This window comes from Polypterus senegalus, chromosome 7 (genome assembly GCF_016835505.1).
Source record: "Polypterus senegalus isolate Bchr_013 chromosome 7, ASM1683550v1, whole genome shotgun sequence".
In the NCBI taxonomy this organism is placed as follows: Eukaryota; Metazoa; Chordata; class Cladistia; order Polypteriformes; family Polypteridae; genus Polypterus; species Polypterus senegalus.
The window spans coordinates 146,904,736-146,923,059 of NC_053160.1; the positions used below are offsets into that span (position 1 = coordinate 146,904,736).

Genomic DNA, 18,324 nt, shown 5'->3' on the forward strand with positions numbered 1-18,324 from the left:
GAACATTTTAACCTGATTTGTAAACATCATGCAGAAGTACCTCAGGGTTCTTTGAAGAGTGATATGGTCAGTAGAAAGCATCACTGGTTGTGTACTCTAACTTCCAAGACATCTATAGCAAACAATGTTGGACCAGGGCAAATAAAATTATCAGAAATGTCAGCTATACTACCAATGGCCTCTTCTCTGTGCTGTGTTCAGGTAAATGCTGCTACTGCTTGAAGACCAGCTCAGAGAGACTGAGGAGGAGTGTTGTTCCACAGTCCATCAGCACCCTAAACAAGGACAATACCTAGACCTACACAGTGCCCTATTGTTAATTCTACTGTATTTATTTATGTATTTAGTAGCTGTGCTATCTATTGAAAATGGGTTGAAATCTAAGTAATCAACTTAGACCACTGCATTAATGTTTGTGGTGCACCATGCAATACATATGTCTCTGTTATATGCCATTTGGTATGGGGTTTGTATAAGCAGTGTTAATGCTTGTGACACACCGAGGCATAGCAACCAGATAGATACACAGACAGTTATCCTTTTATTAAGGTGGATCATATATACTTTAATAACATTAACATAATGCTGCAATTGTATTATTTATATTTATTATATATATTATATACTGTATATTATATATACAGTATTATAATAATTGAGTTAAATATTTACTATTTATTACCTTTTTAAATTGTTCTAGTGCATATTCTTGGAGTTTAGCAACTAAGCATTGTACTACATATTGTATAGTGTATACTGTATTTATTGTTCATATAGTTTTCCACACTAGCTTTACACCTGCTATCGGCTTACCATTTATTTAAAATGCTTTAGTTTATTAAACTGGCAGTCTTTTCATTGCTTTTTCCATGCTAACTTAAACTATCAGAGTCTGAAAAGGAGCAGAGTATGTTTACTTGCAATATTTCCTTTACCAATCCAACTATTTATAGAATATTTGTTAATTAACCACATATAAATAAAAAACGTGCCCAAAAATGAAATCACTAATTAGAAAAATTTTGCAAGCTTTTATAATGCACCTGCTTTATTTACTCGGTATTGCCTCAAAGCACAACAGAGTGAAGCTGCATGCCGCACAGGTAGCATTTACTACTATGTCGCCGTCTTTAGGTGGCGCGAGTGGGAGACATGCGCATTGTGTTCTGGGGCTTCAGCTGTTGCAGGAGTTACTGCTGGTGGGAGGGAAGGAAGGAGCAAGCTGTCACTATACCAAGAATTTTAACTACAGGCAGAGAAAGCATCAAACGGAAACAGGATCGGGAATAGCAGGTAAGTGAAACGAAAGAGTCGCAGGAGTGGAGGGGGAGCGCCTCGATGTTCAGTACCACTGGAATAGTTTGCACTAAATGAAGTAGATGGTGAAAAACTCGTTTTAGTGTGTTTTGATAAAGAGCAGGCGTTGTTGCAACTTGATGTCAGCACGGCGATCTTAGTCACTTGCATAGGTAGGTTAATTTATCTGGCCTTTAATGTGTACGTATTTGTATTTACAGAGTAAGCAAGTGTTTGCTGGTGATCCGTGCTTGTTTTGTTTACTAGTAGTATGTGTGCGAATAGGGAGGGGAGGGATATCAGGAAGATGTAGTTTTCCATCACAGCACGCAGGTTGCTCGTCTATTTGTGCTGCGGATCGGCCATGTCGCAGTGCTTTGGAAAACTTAGGAGTAGTGCAAGACGCAGGCTGAGGAAGGAGAAGGACTGCTGACTTGGTGGCGCATGTTAATGATGACACGCGCAGCCGAGCAGGGCCACGGGCACGAGCGAGAGCGCGAGCGCGAGTCCGCTTTTCAACGCACTCATCTTGTACTTCGCTTTACTCCCTCTATGAAGTTCCCTTTTTCGTGGAGGTGTTGGTGTCTTCGTGAGTAAGCTTGGCCTTTAAAAGACCGTGCAAGTGCAATGGAGGTGCAAAAATTGTATTCAGGATATTAAGCGTTTATTATGTTACTTTTAGGCTAGGCATTGAAGTTTGGTGCATAAACAAGTGGGCTGTATATGTGATGTTTGGATCGATTAATATGTAGGAAGTTTGTGTCTCAGTCGTATTTATTCACAAAATTATATGCGTATATGTTTGCACCTGTGAACTTTGGCAACTCATTTTACAGTTACCGCAAGGCTGTTGGATCTTCATCATCTCTGTGTCTCTCTCGTTATTCTGGTCATAATCAGTGCAATGGTTGTAATCCTTAAAATGTGAATCCATTTCTACAGATCACGCAATAACTACACAGAATCAGGGAATCGGGGTGAATATTCCTTAGTAATGTGTTTAGAGTGATGAGTTCAGCATATACAGATTGTCTGAAAGAAAGTTCTGTTATGCCATACGATGAAGTTCTTGGGTTGTGGATTCTTGTGATACCATTACTGAAATAATAATGTGGAATAAAAAAAAATACAGAAAGTTAATATATTATCCACAGTCTTTCGATCAGGGGTTGCCAGCCTTTGAGGGATGCTAGATGGCACTTCAAGGGGTGCGACGAAAAGAAAGGCCGGTTTGTGATTTGCTAAAATTGAGTGAATTACGTTGTCCGAGTTTTCGTGGTGTAATCAGTGTCTTGCAGTGTGCTGTCATTTGTAGTTGATTAGTCAGTGCTGCTGTTCAATGATATGAAAAGAATCAAGCATTGTGCGCGCATTGTCACCTGTGAATGAGCCGCATAAATGCGCGCTCTTGTGGGTTCCTTGTTGTGGGCGGAGCTTTCGTAAAGTTGGACAACTTTTTTAATACAATGAAGTTTGGACTTTGCAATGATCCGTAGAAAAGGCCGCATTCTAGTGCAAGCCCTGATTGTGACACTTCACTGATTTAGAGGTTTGATTGACATAAGAGAGACTAAATTGGATGTAACATTTGTTGCTTACACTCGGTCCATCTCACCAGCTCTTGTCTGAGACGGGCCAAACTGCAGCCTGCAATACCTATGAGATAAGTCGGGTAATGCTCACAATGTAAGTGATGTAACACCCTTTGAGTCGGATAACCCTCCCAAAACCCTAATCTTAACCATAGTGTAATGGAGCCCTAATCTTAAACATAGTGTAATGCGATGGGCTTTTCATGAATGATGTTTAGGAGGTTTCATGATGTTGGGGCATTACGTGACTGACTTCATAGGTACTGCGGTCAGCAGTTTCACTCTGTTGGGTGGTCCTGGCACTAGAACAGCAGTTTTAACTGTGTGGTGCATGAGTTTTTGAACTGCAGTGCAGGTGATATCTGGGGACATAACTCGCCGATAGTGTTTCGTTGCTTAGTGGTGCACCAGTACTTGCTGCTTCACAGGAGTCTCCAATCTCCCAAACCCCTGGATCGTTGATTGTGTGTCATTTTCTAATGCTGCTTGTTGCTTTGTGGGATACCCCATCCCAGTGGGAACCACTGCTGTAGATTATAAGTTTATAATAATGGACAGTAGTGTATGTGCAGTGTTGTGGATTAATGAAAAGATTGCTGTTTTGAGAGCAAAAGGAGGTCCTACGCCCTATTAGTGTAAAGTGTCTAATAATTTGGTCAGTGAATATAGCTTCAGCTATTGTGATAAAAATAATACTTGTGGTAAGTCTTTTTACTGGGCCCCATCATCCAATCCCATTGTTTCTCATATCAGTGCTATGCTGTTGATGCCCAGTTGTACCTCTCATTCCCTGAGGTCAACAACATTGTAGTGGCCAGAGTCCCTGCATGTCTTACTGATATTTGAAACTGGATTAAAGACCACCATCTACAGGCAAACCTGTCAGAGATGGAGCGTTTTGTTGCTCCAGCCAGCATACTGAACTTCACATTTCTGCATAAATTGACACATTGCCACTAACATCTGACAAATCAATATGCAAATTTGGGGTAGTAATTGATGAGCAGCTATCTTTCTCTGACCACATTTCAACTGTTTATTGCTCATGCAGATTCACTCTGTATAATGTCTGCAAAATCAGACCTTCTCTGACTGAATATGCAGCACAACTTCTGATTAAGGCATTGGTCTTGTCACATTTGGATTACTGCAATTCACTACTAGCTGGAGGACCTGCTTGTGCTGTAATGCCACTGCAGATGGTCCAAAATGCAGAAGACAGTGTTGCATATAACCAGCCAAGATGGGCTCATATCACTTTACTTTTCAGGTAGCTACATTGCCTCCCTGTAGCAGCACACATTAAGTTCATATCCTTGATAGTTGCCTACAGAGTAGTAAATGGGTCCACAGTTATTTATATGGAGACACTGATTAGGTGCTACAGTGCTTCTTGCCAACTCAGGTCTGCCAGTTAACAGCATCTGGTGATGCTACCTGTGTTCAAAATAGTCCCTAGAATGATGGTACTTGATTGTGTTGACCTCCTTTATAAGTCGCTTTGGATAAAAGTGTCTGCTAAGCAAGTGAATGTAAATTTAAGATTTTTATGATGTACTAGTGGGTGTAGCAGACTGTGGTAGGTAAATAACATGTGTCGATGAAAGGAGAGGTAATTTGTTAAGAGTTCTCTACAAGTGTAACTGTCTGAATGTCCTAGATCTTACACTGTGGTATTGTATGCTGGATGTCAGGTGTGTGAAGAGACAGTGTTGGGGGCAGGTAGGGTCTTTGATGTTGCATTTGAAGTGATGAATTTATATATACGTTATTAATTCCTGAAAGTAAATTGTCTTTTCATCTGACCTTTGGGGATTAGAGCGCAGGGTCATCCATTGGACAGCACCCCTGGAGCAGTTTCCAGGTTAACGGCCTTGCTCAAGGTAGTAACGGTGTAGAATCCCTTCTAGCAATAACAGGATGCTTTCTTGTGGACCCTTGTGAAATATATATTTTACAGTTTGTCTTCACTACTTCCTGGAGCATCTTGCAGTTTATGATAGTGCAACTCAGTTTTCTCAGTCTTCTTAAGAAATACAGTTGTTAATTCTTTACCAAGTGGAATCCTGGTCTGTCAATGATGTAGTCAGTTTGGACATTTGTCATGTAATTGACCAACTGGCAATTACAGCTTTAATACTTTATAATAAAAAAAAAATTATAATACATTTTATTTATATAATACTAGGGGGCTTCACCCCCTGCTTGCTTCGCTCGATACACACTTTTAAGATTTTTTTTTTCTTTGAATTGTTGCTATTTCATTAGTTTCACTTTTATTTCAGAACTTCTGTAAAAGCAATATTTGGAATCTTTTGAATCCCAATGTGCTGAATCTTTTTAATGAGGTCTGTGAGACAGGTGTTTAATGACTTTGTACCTTAATTCAGGATAGGTTTCTCTGTTTGGAATTTCAGCACAGACAAAACGATCTACATTAATACGTTACGTTAATAATTTTTTTTTGTAAAGTAGCCAATGAATGCATGTGAGGTAAACTCCATTTTTGAAATTCTCTTGACTTAAACTTCAAAGCCTTACAATATTTGCATACTGCTGCCATATCACCTATGTCCATATATTCGATCTCTATTCACCTTTTCATTATTTCTCCGGGTAATAATTTCTCTTTCTTTGCGCTAATGCGATGTTTACTTTCTTTGTTTTGACACTGTCGTTGTTTGCTGCTTTCATATTCTGTATCTTGCTCTGCATGTGTTTCGTGCCTACGTTTTTTTTGAGTCTTTTCAATTCCAGTTTTCATTATGTCTAACCTGCTCTGCATGTGTTTGGCCCCCTTGTTTTTAACGTCTTTATGACATTTAACTTTGTTTTCTACTCTGTCTTTTATTTCGCTTTATCCTGCTTTTGTTTCAATGACACCTGCTCTGTGGTGATTATTTTCCCTTTTTCGAGTAATAATTTCCGTTTGTTTGCATTACTGCATCTTTACTTTCTTTTTTTATACTTTCTAATTTTCCTACTTTCATATTCTTTAACTTTCTCCACATGTGTATTGTGCCAACGTTTTTTATATTTGAGCCTTTCGAATTCCATTGCTTTCATAATCTCTAACCTACTCTGCATGCATATAGCTCCAACGTCCAGATTGAACGTGCTTTTTTTTTTCAATTCCACTTGTTCTGGGCTGATAATTACTTTTCTTATTTTCTGAATTTGCACCTAGATTATTCTTTTTCTTTTTTGTCTCTCCAATGCTTTTCAGTGTCTTTTCTCCGCGCTGCTTTCTTCTTCGCTTAGTCGTCTACGTTTCATTTACAACATATTGTCCTTATATACTTTATAAGTACTGAGAGCCCTGGATCTGTGTGTACTCAAAGCCAAAACACGACTGAGTGTGTTACTGACCGTGCTCTTATTTGGTTGTAAGTAGGGCGTGTCTTGCAAGAATCTCATGTTCTACATCATCGCAAGACGGTCCTGGGTCCATCTCTTGGCACAAAGTGTCATGTTTAAGGTCCCTGCAAAACGCTCTGTGGCCAATCTCTTTAGTCTCGCCGGTCTTTTAAGTGTCTTCCGTGATCTTAACGTGAAGATCACGTCTCGTTGCCCTACTGTTTCTCTCCAGGATTTTTTTTTATAATAGAGAGGCCTTTCCCATGTTCAAGGCATTTATTTAAACAGCAGGGTCTATGTAACATTGGATACAAATATTTCTGAACTGAACACTAAACAGATAAATATAGAATATATGTAGAAAGCATTAAATAGTATAAAAGAAAAAAAATAGCCAGAGTAAAATACTAAGTTCAGTACTAAAAGTAATGCCTGAAACAAATAACATCATTTGTTATATAAAGCCTGCGGTGGGCTGGTGCCCTGCCTGGGGTTTGTTTTCTGCCTTGCGCCCTGTGTTGGCTGTGATTGGCTCCAGCAGACCCCCGTGACCCTGTAGTTAGGATATAGCGGGTTTGATAATGGATGGATGGCTGGAAGATATAAAGAACATACAATTTCTCCTGAGCATCTGGTCACAGAGGTAATATTTTTAGGTTACATTAAAATCTTTCTTGAACGGATGAGTTTTAAGTTGTTTTAAAAAGAATGAATGGAATCAGCTGATCTAATTAGTTTTGGGAGGTCATTCCAAAGTCTGGGTGCTATACAGCTGAACCTCCTGTCATCCACAGAGTGCAGGTTAGTGTGGGGCACAACAAGATTCCCAGGTTCAGAGAGTGTTAGTGGGTGAAAAGGAGCATAGCTATGGAGAAAGTCACTCATATAGTCTGGTGCAAGGCCATATAAAGCTTTGTAGGTTATTAATAGGATTTTAAATTAAGTCCTGCAAGGCACAGGAAGCCAGTGGAGGCGAAGCAGGATGAGTGTTATGTGCTCACTGTTTGTTGTTCGTGTAAGGATTCTTGCAGCAGAGTTTTGAATCAACTGGAGCTGTGATATAAGGCTAGAAAGGGCACCTGCCAGTAGGGAGTTAAATATTCAATGCAGGATGTGATAAAAGCATGGACAAGTTTCTCAGCATTAGAAAAGGTGAGAAATGAGCGCACATGGGATATGTTGCGGAGGTGGAAGTAGGATAAGTTTCGTAATGTGGTTTATGTGGGTGGAATAGGAAAGGGAGGAATCAAAAATGACATGATCAGAGAGTTCCACATCACTGCTATAAGGGTTGCAAACAGATAAGCCACATGTACAGATCAGGTCCAATATATGACAACCAGAATGGGTAGTTAAAGTCAACATGTTGCACCAAGTCAAAACAGTCCAGTAAGAACAGGAATTTATTCCTAAATTTACATGTAAGAGTGTCTATATAAATGTTAAAATTGCCAAGAAATATGACTCTTTGGGAAAAGGAACTTAAGTGGGTTAATATTTTAGTCAGGTCGGATAAGTAAGACACATTGTACTTTGGGGGAAGGATAAACAACAGTAAGACAAAACCAGATTTCATTATTAGTTTAAGAGCCAGACACTCAAAACACAATGAACAGTCAAATGGGATTCTTTTGAAGATTATCTCCAATCTAGCAATTACTGCAACCCCTCTGCCTTGTCTTGTGCTGTGAGCCTCTGAGAAGTAAATGTATTTGGGTAGTGTCACTTCAATGAAACACGTAAAGTCGTTCAGTTTTTGCCAGGTTTCTGTTAAGCATATCACATCCATCATGGAATCTGTGACGAATTCTGATAGCGTAAGTGCTTTGCCATTAAGAAATCTTGAGTTAAACAGTGCAGTACTAGCTGATATTGTGCACAGATCCATAGCCAGAAGTTTATTTTAGCATATTGAAAATTTAATGGTGATCCTCTTCCTTGTGGGGCATTTTAAGTGTGTTTTGGGACTATACAGAATATATTTTTGAACTCTGAGATTGAAGCACATTTTTCCCAGTGTGGGCTGAATCCGGCCACTCAAGTGGAAATTTGAAGCTGAAAGTGGAAGCCTTTTGTTGCATCTTCTCTGGGCAGGCAATTCTGGTGTGCATCGCCGGGTGGCTTTGAAGGCTTCACACTACCTTGGTTTGGTTACTTTTGTTACACCTGTATTTACCTCCTTGCATTGGTTACCTGTGAGTTTTAGGACAGATTTTGTGTCTATTATGAGTAAAGCTTTACTTGGACTAACCAGTGTTCTCCCTAGTGTCTTTTAGCCGGCCCTCCGGCTGTACATAGTAATAGCGGGGGCGGAGCGGGAGTTCACAACCAAAGAGGATGTGGAGTTGAGCGGGCGAGAGGAAGACTGATAAAATAAAAAAATACTAGTGTAATTAGCCTGTCAGATATCAGAAAAAAGGGTGTCTGGAAATGACGTCTGTGTTCTCAGTGTCAGTGCAGTCTGTGTAGTGCTGCTAAGCGTATAGCTGCTCTCTTCTTGTTCAGTACATAGCAAACCAATATACAGTATATACGGTTGTTTAAGCATTAGGTGTGTTCTGTGTGCAAAAATCCTTGTAGCACTCATTGTGGTTCCTGTTAAAGTGACTCCCTCTGCCGTTTTTATATTTGCTCATACTGAGGGTTTTGTTAAAGTGACCCCATCTGCCGTTCTTGTATTTGCTCATATTTGGACCTGCGTCCATATTGCAAAAAGTGTGCAGAAACCCTTGCACCACACACTGTGTCCTGAGCAAAAGATTTGTCACTGAATTGCTGAGGGTTTTGTTAAAGTGACCCATTCCTTTTTTTGTTCATATCTTGCCCTGCCATAGTGCATGTGTGCATTGAATATCCAACAGGCTCCCACTTTCCCACTCAAAAGTCTTATTCATGGGTACTTTTAATTTTTTCCAAATGTTTTACCAACATGAGCAAAGAAAGTGTTCAGAAAACAACACTGCTCAGTTATTTCAGAAAGGAGACGCCACAAACTAATGAAGGTGCAGCGTCAACTCCTGATGTGGCAATTTCAGACAAAGACATTGCAGAAGCTGGTCCATCAGGGGAAATCTCTTCAGCACACACTCTGCCATTTGATAAATCTAAGCACCGCTTATCCGGCATACACAAACAATGGTTTAAAGATTTTGATTAGCTATTGGTCAAAGAAAATGGTATGTGGTGCTAATTGTGCATGAAATATTCAAACAAACACCCCCCAAGGAGGGAGTTACCTTGGGTAAACGTGTTATGCACAGGAATTCAAAAAGAAGCTTGCCTGACCATGAAAAAAGTAAAACGCACATTGAGTCTTCTGCTGACCTTTTAGGAAAGCGTGTACTAGAGCAAACTGGAATCGGTCAAATTAAAAGATCTGTATCTGTGTTAAATAACTTACAGAGAGATGCCTTTGTGGCAGCTTCAAGATCGATGTATTGGTTGGTAAAAAATGAGTTGCCACATACAACGTTGTTTGAAAAGCTGTTGGAGCACTATAAAGAAATGAGTTGTTCCTTTTTACAACATCTCAGAGCTGCTGGATGTCTTAGCATCAGAAATAAAGTCTAACATACTGAAAAATAAACATGCTGAAAATTTTTTCAGTATTCTGTGTGATGAAACCGCAGACATCTCAGTTGTAAAACAATTAATTATTTATATTAAATATGTTTGTCAGGTCACTAAAGAGGTCAGAATTTGTTTTTGTATGAACCCACAATATGATTGATAGCAAAGCGGAGACTATAACCAACACACTGAGTGAGACTATGGACACTCTAATCTGGTTGGACTAGGGTCAGATGGAGCGGCTGTTATGATTGGGAAACAGAATGTTGTGACAAAACTGCTTAAAGATAAAACATCTGGACTCTTGGTCAACTGCCACTGTGTAAACCACTGATTGGCCCTTGCAAATACCCAAGCAGCAGCTGCTGTGCCTTATTTAACAAAACTGAACGACTTCTTAAGGCAGCTAGATAGATAGATACTTTATTAATCCCAAGGGGAAATTCACGTACTCCAGCAGCAGCAGCATACTGATAAAAAACAATATTAAATTAAAGAGTGATAAAAATGCAGGTAAAACACACAATAACTTTGTATAATATTAACGTTTACCCCCCCCGGGAAGAATCGATCTCCTTAGTCTGTCAGTGGAGCAGGACAGTGACAGCAGTCTGTCGCTGAAGCTGCTCCTCTGTCTGGAGATGATCCTGTTCAGTGGATGCAGTGGATTCTCCATGATTGACAGGAGCCTGCTCAGTGCCCGTCGCTCTGCCATGGATGTCAAACTGTCCAGCTCCATGCCTACAATAGAGCCTGCCTTTCTCACCAGTTTGTCTAGGCATGAGGTGTCCCTCTTCTTTATGCTGCCTCCCCAGCACACCACTGCGTAGAAGATGGTGCTTGTGACAACCGTCTGATAGAACATCTGCAGCATCTTCTTGCAGATGTTGAAGGACGCCAGCCTTCTAAGGAAGTATAGTCGGCTCTGTCCTTTCTTGCACAGAGCATCAGTATTGGCAGTCCAGTCCAATTTATCATCCAGCTGCACTCCCAGGTATTTAAAAGTCTGTACCCTCTGCACACAGTTGCCTCTGATAATCATGGGGTCCAGAAGGTGCCTGGGCCTCCTAAAATCCACCACCAGCTCCTTGGTTTTGCTGGTGTTCAGGTGTAAGTGGTTTGAGTCGCACCATTTAACAAAGTCCTTGATTAGCTTCCTATACTCCTCCTCCTGCTCACTCCTGATGCAGCCCACGATAGCAGTGTCATCAGCGAACTTTTGCACATGGCAGGACACCGGGTTGTATTGTGTTCTATTTCTTCCAACATTTTTCAGTTAGGATGGCTGGTTTAAAGGAAATCCAAAATATTCTGAACATTCCCCAGATTAAGCTGAAAATGGCCAGTGACACTAGATGGCTGTCTCATGACTCTGCAGTACAGTCACTAAGATAGTGTGTGATGAGTGTCATAGCTGCGCTGGAAAGAGAGGCCACTGAACAAAATGATATCACAGCTGAAGGATTAAGCAGATGTATTAAAACGTACAATTTTGTTTCTTCTCTGATGATGCTTTCAGACGTATTACCTTTGTTGTTCAACTTATCTAAGGCTTGGCAAAAGCAAGATGTCAATCTTACCGAAATTTAGACAATTTTGCTCTCCACAAATTTGTCCATCATGGAGTTGGAAGACACTCCTCGGAGATATTTTCAAAGCTTTCATCATTGTCTGGCAGAAAAATGGTCAGATCTCTGCATTGTTTATACACAGAGTGATGTAATGTCATTCAAAACTGCAATATATGATAAATACCTAGAGACAGTTGTCAAGCACCTAGATGCAAGATTCCCTGACATGCCAATATTTCCAGCTTTTCAAAAGTTTTCAACACAGAAACTCACGATTCAAGTGATTCTGCTGAAATTCTGTTCGAACATTACTCCAAAAATGGTAGCCCTCCAATTTTAAAATTTGAAAGTAGAAGGTAAGAATGGACAGTTGTGTCAAAAATGATCAGAAGTCAATCAAACAAAGACTTCAGTCCAAAACAGATTTTACTAAAAATGGCAACCACATCAGAGCTCAAAGAGTCGTTTCCAAATTTAGCCAAACTAACTCATATTGGGCTAGTGATCCCAGTAAGCACAGCTGAATGTGAAAGGGGGTTTTCTGGCTTTAAAAGGATCAAGACATGTTTAAGAAATCTCAAGAATTAAAGCATGCTAAATAATCTCATGCTGATCTCCTTAGAGGGCCCAGATCCTGGGGACTTTGATTATGGGAAAGCTTCAGACACACAGGTATCTAAGAAGAAAAGAAGAACAAATATTTAACTGAAGACACGTTCTGCATATGCAAGTTGGCTTTGAAGAATATTTTTACATTTTTCTTCATTAGGTTTCCCATACTTTTTTTTCCATTGTTTTCATTTTTCTTCTCGACAGTGACAATACTTGTGCCTCTTGGTTTATGTTTGTTATTTAAAATTTTTGTTAGGGTTGCAGGATCCTGAACTGGATACTTCTTAAATGTAATTAAAATATTCTGGCACAAGTGTCAAACCTTAAAAAAGAAGGTCATATTGAGCATTGGAAAATAATTAATAATAATTAACTAATTAGAATAGTGCACATTTAATTTTCTCCACCACCAAATTTCCCCATCCCACCCGACCCGGCTACTTTTTCATGCCACTCGGCTTGAAAAAGTTTCTGGAGAGGAGACTGGATTTACCCTAGAGTATTTTAATGATAACTTGAATCCTTATGAGACTTCAATATATTTCCAATCATTTGATTAGGTCTTGTATGATTTCCCTAGGTCAAAGTTAAATCTAGGGGTGATAGAGCATTTTCTGTTAAAGAAATATTCCGCTCAAAAATATTTTTTATGTGTTACTTACCCTAGAAACTTTAACAATGATTGCAAATTTATTGTAGCGTATGATAATTCTACGCATATCTGGTTTATTAAGTGTAGAACTAAAATGTAGCTATGGAAAGGCAAAATAAAAAAGGTGAGTTTTAAGGAGTTTTCTAAATGATCCACTGTGTTAGTCTGGCATGTGTCTATTGATAAATATTCCAGATTTTTGGTGTATAACTGCAAAAGGCTTCCTCACCACTTTTTTAATGCTTGGCTCTTGCACTAATTAGCAGACCACTATTTCAAAATTTAAGGTCATGACTTGGAATGTAGGGTGACAGGCAATCCAAAATATAGGAAGAAGCAAGATTATTTAAGACTTTATATAACTTTAGTAGTATTTTAAATTCAGTTCTAAAGAACACAGGTCACTATAGCAATGACACTAAATCTGGTGAGATGTTCCACGATTTTAAAAATTCTTGCTGCTGCACTCCGAACTAACTGCGACTAATTGATGTCTTTCTTTGGTTGTCCAGTTAGGAGTGCATTACAGTAATCTAGCTGAATAAAATCAAAAGCAATAATTCATTTTTCAGCATCTTGAAATCATTGTCAGCTCTTGCACAAAAGTAACTGCGAATTAAGACATTTGATTTTGTTGTGATGCTAGCCTACAAGTAGTATTCCTTTTAATATTAGGTAATCATTTTAAAATTAGATCATCTGAATCAGTTTTTGTTTTAAAATCACTTCTTAAGACTTAAGTCCCCATCACATCGCAAGACTTTTCCAGCAATTTTGAGTTGTAAATCTCATTTATAAAATTTTAGCAATTCAGGGACATTATGGTGTTTTTCTGTAATATCCAATTATGTACTTTGACATCCCCTGCAAATAATTCATATTGCTTCATGATTTTATTTTGACAAAATCAAAAGTCTTAAATTGTAGGGCTGTGTTTGTGCGAGAGCTGACAATGATTGTACACTTGAAAGTAGAATGCATACAATATGATCACAAGGAAATAAGAAGAATGGGTGCTTTTGATGGTGCAAACAGGGCATAGGCTTGTCTGTCCAATGTTTTGTGATTGTCAAACCAATGCAGATTGGAAAAAGAAAGAGACTGCAGCTGAACTCGCCATACCCCAAAGGCGTTTGTACATGAGCTGGTGTTGTCAGTTATAACATTAATTGGCTATCAGAATGTCATTTTAGAATTTTTAAATTGCTGAAAAGTCATGAGGCATTCGTGTAATCAGTTATCCCCTGCAATTCCTATTTGTGTAATTTAGCATCCTCAAGCTGAAGAAATCCATTAATTGTATTAAGTTTCAATTAGAGTTTAGAAATCAACTAGAAACCATGTAAACTTACTTTTAATACTGCTACTATTTAATTATTTTTTTGTTTTTACTAACTTTTGTTACCTGTCTAAGGTAGGTTGAAATCTAAGTAATCAACTTAGACCTGAGCATTAACGTTTGCAATGCACCATTTATTGGAATGTATTTTGTAATGTTTGTTGTAATAAAATGTATTTCATTTGTCATGCTAACAGATGGCACATTACAAAAATTTGCAGTAATAAAATGCATTGCTACAATTATACTGTTTACTATATGATTTGTAAAAGCAGTGTTAATGTTTGTGATGCGCCATTTGTTGTAATAACAAATGCAATGCATTTTATTAATACAAATTGTTGTGCTGCACTTTCTGTTGGAATGACAGAGACAAAGGAACTAGAAGGACATCACAGACACTTGTCATTTTATTAAGGCCATCTGTGTTTTATTTGTTGTGATTTTTTTTTAATTGTGAAACACTTTAGTCATCCTGTTCAAATGGTGCTGCAGTACGTAAATCAACTATATTATTACTACACAGGTATTTATGCAAATGAACCATTTATAAGAAACTGAAGTTAGTGGCTCAGTCTTTAGTGAACATTTAGTAATTTTGTAAGGTTAGTTTTCTGAAAAATGTGAAGTTTTCTAGTAGCAGTGAAGTTACAGGTGAAGGTTTGAGAAAAGGAGTGTGCATTTGGAGGAACATGAAGTTCATGTTGCATTTTGAAACAGAAACACGAAAGCATAAAGTATGTCTTTGGATTGTTGCTACTTCATGTTTTCTTCTGCTTTTGTCCAATTTCTCAACTTGGCATTGTTTTTATGTCATATGTATCTTTGTGAGTAAGTATTCATTGCAATATCTATACTAATAAAAGGCAAAGCCCTCACTGACTGACTGACTGACTGACTCACTCGCTCACTGACTGACTGACTGACTGACTCACTCGCTCACTGACTGACTGACTGACTCACTCATCACTAATTCTCCAACTTCCCGTGTAGGTAGATGGCTGAAATTTGGCAGGCTCAGTCCTTATAGGTTACTTACAAAAGTTGGGCAGGTTTCATTTCGAAATTCTACGCGTAATGGTCATAACTGGAACCTATTTTTTCGTGCATATACTGTAATAGACTGCAGCTTGATGGCCGTGGGAGGCGGAGTTGCGTCTCCCATCATCACGCCTCCCACGTAATTGAGTGCCTGCCCATTTAAGGTAAATATTCTTGGGTGAAGGACTATGCTTAGCATATTCATAAGTAAAAATATCTGAATCACAAACTGATGTTAATTATATTTTGTTCATGAATACTTATTAAATAATTCCAAATAGTCTGTCCGCTTCCTTTCATAGCTTTTCCGATGGTTGTGCGGCTTCCAGGCATGTATTTTCGTATTAAAGCATTTAACCAATCACATTTCAGCCATCATTTGTTGCCAGGCGGAGAGGCCTTCACAATCTGTTGTGCAGGCACTCTAACACAGAATAAATGTCAATTAACCTGTTGCTTCAACCAATCAGATTTTGAGTTATACAATACAATACAGTTTATTTTTGTATAGCCCAAAATCACACAGGAAGTGCCGCAATGGGCTTTAACAGGCCCTGCCTTTTGACAGCCCCCCAGCCTTGACTCTCTGAGAAGACAAGGAAAAACTCCCAATAAAAACCTTGTAGGGAAAAATGGAAGAAACCTCGGGAAAGGCAGTTCAAAGAGAGACCCCTTTCCAGGTAGGTTGGGCGTGCAGTGGGTGTCAAAAGTAGGGGGTCAATACAATACAATACACAGAACAGAACAATTCCTTAAGACAGCATAATAATAAAAATTTTAGAAGTACGGTTTAACAGTAGATGATATGACATAATTAGGTTTGGATATTTTTAGAGTCCTGGAGACCTCATCCATCTAGCTGCCTCCCCATTTGGCCATGCCACGGCTGAAACATTGCTCCGATGAAAGGACCCCTCTTTCCCATGATTCCTGTGATCCTCCATCAGGGATGACTTTACCATAGGCAGGCAAACAACTTGGCAGGTGGGCCGTGGCACCAATGCCACATTTGGGTACCGAAAAGAAACAGAATAGGTGAGGGTTAGTATTCAAATATAATTATCATGTTACTTATGTTTTAGTGCTAATGACTAACAACAGAGATGCAGTATGTACAGTTAATCAGCAGCTCTAGTCAGGATATGCTAAACTGAAGTAGTGAGTCTTCAGCCGGGATTTAAAGGCTGAGACTGAAGGGGCATCTCTTATGGAAGCAGGAAGACCATTCCACAGTTTAGGGGCCCTGTAACTAAAAGCTCGACCTCCCACTGTTATTTTATTAATCCTTGGAATCCTAAGCAGACCGGCATCTTGAGATCTTAATGTGCTCAGGTTTGTAAGTCATGATAAGTTCAGACAAGTAAGCGGACCTTGGCCATTTAATGCTTTATATGTTAAAAGGAGGATTTTGAAATCTGCCCTAAACTTAACTGGGAGCCAGTGTAAAGATTTAAGAACTGGGTTATGTGTTCATATTTTCTTGTTCTTGTAATAATTCTTGCAGCGCATTTTGGATTAACTGGAGGCTGTATAGAGAACAGTTTGAACAGCCAGTGAACACCGCATTGCAGTAGTCAATCCTACTAGAGATAAATGCATGAATTAATTTCTCACAATCCTGTTTATTTAGAAAGCGCCTTAATTTCCTAACATTTTTAAGATGGAAAAACATGTTTTGGACGACTTTGTAATATGCTTTAAATGACATGCTAGAGTCAAAGATAACTCCTAGATTGCGGGCTGATTCAGTAAAATTAATTGGGATTCCAACTGAGTTAAATGATGACAAAATATTGCTGTGATCAGCGTCATTCCCTCCAACAATTAACATCTCTGTTTTATCTGTATTTAAAGACAAGTAGTTCTCATTCATCCATTCCTTTAATTCACTAACACAACTAATTAAAGACAACATCGGAGAAACTTCATTTGATTTAAATGAAAGGTATAACTGGGTGTCATCTGCATACGAGTGAAAATTAACATTATGTTTCCTAATGAGAGATCCCAGTGGAAGCATGTAAAGTGAAAACAGTAAAGGTCCCAGTACTGAGCCCTGCGGACACCATATTGAACTTCTGTGTATAATGATGGAGTACTGTCTGCACATTTCTGTACATACTGGAATCGATTTGATAAATAAGAACTGAACCAAGCGAGCACGGGCCTGTAAGCCCAACATCGTTTTCTAGCCTGTGCAGTAAAATAGAATGGTCAATGGTGTCAAATGCTGCACTTAAGTCCAACAACATAATTACAGTGGAATTTCCTTCATCAGAGGATATCAGAATGTCATTTACAACCCGTGTTAGTGCCGTTTCTGTACTATGACCAGTGCGAAAGCCAGACTGGAATTTCTCAAATAAATTGTAATGCGTAAGGTGTGACTGAAGCTGACTGGCGACTACTTTTCTAGTATTTTAGAGAGAAATGGTAAATTTGAAATAGGCCTATAGTTATTTAGTATGTGTGGGTCTAGGTCTGACTTTTTAAGTAAAGGTTTAATGACTGACACTTTTAGTGCATCAGGTACTGTGCCATGCAGTAATGAACTATTGATAATGGTTAGAAAAGGTGCTGCAAGAACATCCATTGCACTTTTACTAGTTTTGTTGGCACCGGATCTAGGGAACAAGTAGTGGGCTTCATTTTAGTAATTAAAGTTAAGACTTCCTGGTGAGTTACAGGATTAAAATTATTAAAGTGCTGAATGCAATGTGGCAGGGTCTGCTAAGCTAGTATTTGGTTTGTACTGTGATGCTGAGATCTGGGATCTTATATTTTTAATTTTCTCATTGAAGAAGTTCATAAAGTCTGTACTGCTAATATCTGTTGGTATTTTGCACTGTTGATCTGAATTCCCATTTGTTAATTTAGCCACTGCTCTAAAAAGTACCCTAGGATTTTTATTATTGCTATCTATTAATGTAGAATAGTATTCTGAGCGAGCTTTAAAGAGGGCTTTTTTATATTTATTAACACTCTCTGTCCATGCAATTTGAAAGACATGTAGCTTTGTTGTTCTCCATCTGCTCCAGTTTTCGACACTCTAATTTAAGAGCTCGAGTATTTTCATTAAACCAGGGAGAGTTTCTATGTACTTTGATCACTTTTGTTTTTAGGGGAGCCACTGTGTCCAGAGCATCTCTCAAGGTCACATTATAATGCGATATTAGCTGATCTAAATTGTTTTCCACGTTTACATTTGATGTTAACTGATCTAAATGGTTTTCCACAATTACACTCGACTTACTCAAGGTATCTATAAATTTTGAAGCAGAATTACAATCTAGA

General features: G+C 38.7%; 1 protein-coding gene across 5 annotated transcripts in view; it reads left to right on the plus strand.

Moving 5' to 3' along the window:
- Positions 1 to 1,174: 1,174 nt before the first annotated feature.
- Positions 1,175 to 18,324, plus strand: part of LOC120532912 (lysine-specific demethylase 4C-like) — a 917,975-nt gene continuing 900,825 nt past the window's right edge. For 4 of the 5 annotated variants that reach the window (XM_039759396.1, XM_039759398.1, XM_039759399.1 and 1 more), the window contains exon 1: positions 1,175 to 1,293. The gene's annotated coding sequence lies outside the window, so the exon portion shown is untranslated. Of the gene's footprint in view, positions 1,294 to 1,358; positions 1,470 to 18,324 lie in introns of those variants that run through there. The other variant, XM_039759397.1, reaches the window with a different exon arrangement.